Here is a 4,319-nt window from a genome sequence, read left to right as displayed (position 1 = left end):
AATTTAATTCATGATTCACAACATGGGTTCCCAAAGGGAAGGTCTTGCCTTACTAACCTATTGTCCTTCTACACTAAAGTAATCGAGGCGGTTGACAGAGATGAAAACTATGACATATTATATTTAGATTTCAGTAAAGCGTTCGACAAAGGGCCTCATCACCGGCTGTTACTAAAATTACAGGCTCACGGCGTGGATGGGAAAGTTTTGAACTGGATCAGGGCGTGGCTTAGTGGTAGGTAGCAGAGAGTGTAAATCAATGGTAAAAAATCTGAATGGGGCAGTGTTACGAGTGGAGTCTCTCAAGGGTCGGTGATGGGTCCTCTGCTTTTTATTATTTACATCAATGACTTGGACACAGAAGTTAGTAGTGATGTCAGTAAATTCGCAGATGATACCAAGATCGGTAGAGCAATCCAATCAGACAGGGACGCTAGCGTTCTCCAGGATGAGTTTGACAGACTATGTAATTGGGCGGGGAGGTGGCAGATGGAATTCAATGTCGGGAAGTGTAGCATTCTGAGTGTAGGTAGGAATAATCCCTCACACAATTACTCCTTAAATGACACTCCTCTAAGCAGGTCTGGGCGTGAGAGAGACTTAGGAGTACTAGTGAGCGCTGACCTCCGTCCTAGGGCTCAATGCATTCAGGCTAAAACTCGGGCAAACATAGTACTAGGTTTCATCTCAAGGAGCGTGAGCAGTAGGAGCGCTGAAGTCATCCTCAAACTTTACTTAGCACTAGTTAGACCTCATCTCGATTATGCAGTTCAGTTCTGGTCCCCCTACTATAGAATGGATATCAAGATGTTAGAATCTGTACAGAGGAATGCCAAAGATGATTCAGGGGGTGAGAAACTTGCCTTATGAAGACAGGCTGAAACATTTAAATCTACACTCTCTAGAAAGGCGAAAGTTGCGAGGAGACTTGATCGAAGTCTATAAATGGATGAAGGGCTTTAATAAAGGGGATGTCAATCAGATTTTTATAGTAAAAGAGCCAGGTAGGAGGCGTAGCAATGGTTTTAAGTTAGACAAATTCAGATTCAACAAAGACATAGGCAAGAACTGGTTCACCAAAAGAGTGGTAGATGAATGGAACAGGCCTGGGAGCCATGTTGTGGGTGCCAATACCGTAGATACATTCAAGAAGAGGTTAGATAAAGCCATGGATGGTGAGGTAAGGTGGGGTTGAGTGTACAGGAGCTGCCTTGTATAGGCCAACCGGCCTCTTGCAGACTCCTTACGTTCTTATGTTCTTATATACTGTACCTACTCGTCATTAACTTATTTGTCATAGTCTATTTTATTACTTTTATTATTCTATGATCTTATTACTTATTTAATGTATTGTTTAGGGATTGGTCGGCTGGAGGTTAAATGAGTACTTATAAATATAGAGATGAGATAAAATTTGTATGGAGATAAACAATAGATGAGATAAAGTTGTATGGAGATAGAGTTGCCAAGAAAATAGAACTGTAAGGAGATAAGATAAAATGTAGTTAAATGATAAAAGTAAAGTAGATATATTTGTAGGTATGGATATTTTTTTTTTTTTTTACGTCTTGGCCAATTGCGCCGGTAGGTAGGGCCAGCAGGTTCTTCCCAGTAGATCCTGACAGTCGGTCCAAGGCAAGGTATGTCGTGCCTTCCTTGTTTTATTGTGCTTAAAGGTAAAAATATAGCTTGTTTTTATAGCTATTTATCATTGTTTTTTTTTTTTGTTGTTGTTGTTTTTACAGCAAAGGAGACAGCTCAAGGGCACAAAAAAGTAAACATTAATAAAAAAAAAAGCCCGCTACTCCCTGCTCCTAAAAAGAATCCAAAGAGGTGGCCGAAAGATAAGTCAGTTTCGGGAGGAGAGGTGTCCTGATACCCTCCTCTTGAAAGAGTTCAAGTCGTAGGCAGGAGGAAATACAGATGAAGGAAGATTGTTCCAGAGTTTACCAGCGTGAGGGATGAAAGAGTGAAGATGCTGGTTAACTCTTGCATAAGGGGTTTGGACAGTATAGGGATGAGCATGAGTAGAAAGTCGAGTGCAGCGGGGCCGCGGGAGGGGGGGAGGCATGCAGTTAGCAAGTTCAGAAGAGCAGTCAGCGTGGAAATATCGATAGAAGATAGAAAGAGAGGCAACATTGCGGCGGAATTTAAGAGGTAGAAGACTATCAGTATGAGGAGGAGAGCTGATGAGACGAAGAGCCTTTGCCTCCACTCTGTCCAGAAGAGCTGTGTGAGTGGAGCCCCCCCACACATGAGATGCATACTCCATACGAGGGCGGACAAGGCCCTGTATGGACAGCAACTGTGCAGGGGAGAAGAACTGGCGGAGACGGTACAGAACGCCCAGCCTCGAGGAAGCTGATTTAGTAAGAGATGAGATATGAAGTTTCCAGTTGAGATTTTGAGTTAAGGATAGACCGAGGATGTTTAGTGTTGAGGAAGGTGATAGCTGGGTGTTGTCAAAGAATAGGGGATAGTTGTTTGGAAGATTGTGTCGAGTGGATAGGTGGAGAGGCGTTGAAGGACACCAGGTTCTTCTTGCCCCAATCGGAAATAATAGTAAGGTCTGAGGCTAAGCGTTCTGCAGCCTCCAGCCTTGAGTCGTTAAGTTCCTGAAGGGTGGGTCTTCTATTAAAAGAAGTTGAATAATGCAGAGTGGAATCATCGGCGTAGGAATGGATAGGACAGTTCGTTTTGGAAAGAAGATCATCAATGAACAACAGAAAAAGAGTGGGAGATAGGACAGAACCCTGTGGGACACCACTGTTAATAGATTTAGGGGAAGAACAGTGACCGTCTACCACGGCAGAAATAGAACGGTCAGAAAGGAAACTGGAGATAAAGGTACAGAGAGAAGGATATAAACCGTAGGAGGGTAGTTTAGAAAGCAAAGATTTGTGCCAGACCCTATCAAAAGCTTTTGATATGTCCAGCGCAATAGCAAAAGTTTCACCGAAACGGCTAAGAGAGGATGACCAAGAGTCAGTTAAGAAGGCTAAGAGATCACCAGTAGAACGCCCCTTGCGGAACCCATACGCGCGATCAGATAGAAGGTCAGAAGTGGAAAGGTGCTTTTGAATCTTACGGTTAAGGATTGATTCAAAAGCTTTAGATAGACAAGAAAGTAAAGCAATAGGACGGTAGTTTGAGGGATTGGAGAGGTCACCCTTCTTAGGTACAGGCTGTGTGAAGGCATACTTCCAGCAAGAAGGAAAGGTAGATGTTGACAGGCAGAGGCGAAAGAGTTTGACCAGGCAGGGTGACAGCACGGAGGCACAGTTTTTAAGGACACTAGGAGGCACTCCATCAGGTCCATAAGCCTTCTGAGGATTGAGGCCAGAGAGGGCATAGAAAACATCATTTTGAAGAATCTTTATAACAGGCATAAAGGAGTCAGAGGGGGGATGAGTAGGAGGACTATGCCCAGAATCGTCCAGAGTGGAGTTTTTAGAAAAAGTTTGAGAGAAGAGTTCAGCCTTAGAGATAGATGAGACGGCAGTGTTGCCGTCAGGACTGAGGAGTGGAGGGAAAGATGAAGAAGTGAAGTTGGAGGAGATGTTTTTGGCTAGATGCCAGAAGTCACGGGAAGAGTTAGAGAAAGCAAGGTTTTGACATTTTCTATTAATGAAAGAATTTTTGGTTAGTCGGAGAATAGATTTGGCACGATTTCGGGCAGAAATGTAAAGTTCATAATTAGCATTAGTTTGACTCGTGCCTGTTTTTACTCTCTCTCTCTCTGGATGGCGCTGGGTAGAAAAAAGGTAGTTGGAAAAAATGGGGTACCTATAGGGAGGTGAATGGGGGCAAATGGAAGAGGAAGAAGGTGGTTGGAAGAAAGAGGAACGTGAATGGGGAGCAAGTGGGAGATGAGGAAGGTGAAGGAAAGGAAGAGGAATGGGGAGCAGGAGGAAGGGAAAGGAATGGAGAGCTGGAGGAAGGGAAGTGAATGGAGAGCTGGAGGAAGGGAAGTGAATGGAGAGCTGGAGGAAGGGAAGTGAATGGCGAGCTGGAGGAAGGGAAGTGAATGGAGAGCTGGAGGAAGGGAAGGGAATGGAGAGCTGGAGGAAGGGAAGTGAATGGAGAGCTGGAGGAAGGGAAGTGAATGGAGAGCAGGAGGAAGGGAAGTGAATGGCGAGCTGGAGGAAGGGAAGTGAATGGCGAGCTGGAGGAAGGGAAGTGAATGGAGAGCAGGAGGAAGGGAAGTGAATGGCGAGCTGGAGGAAGGGAAGTGAATGGCGAGCTGGAGGAAGGGAAGTGAATGGCGAGCTGGAGGAAGGGAAGTGAATGGCGAGCTGGAGGAAGGGAAGTGAATGGCG

This window comes from Eriocheir sinensis, chromosome 68 (genome assembly GCF_024679095.1).
Source record: "Eriocheir sinensis breed Jianghai 21 chromosome 68, ASM2467909v1, whole genome shotgun sequence".
Taxonomy (NCBI): Eukaryota; Metazoa; Arthropoda; class Malacostraca; order Decapoda; family Varunidae; genus Eriocheir; species Eriocheir sinensis.
Note: the sequence above shows the minus strand (reverse complement) of the source record.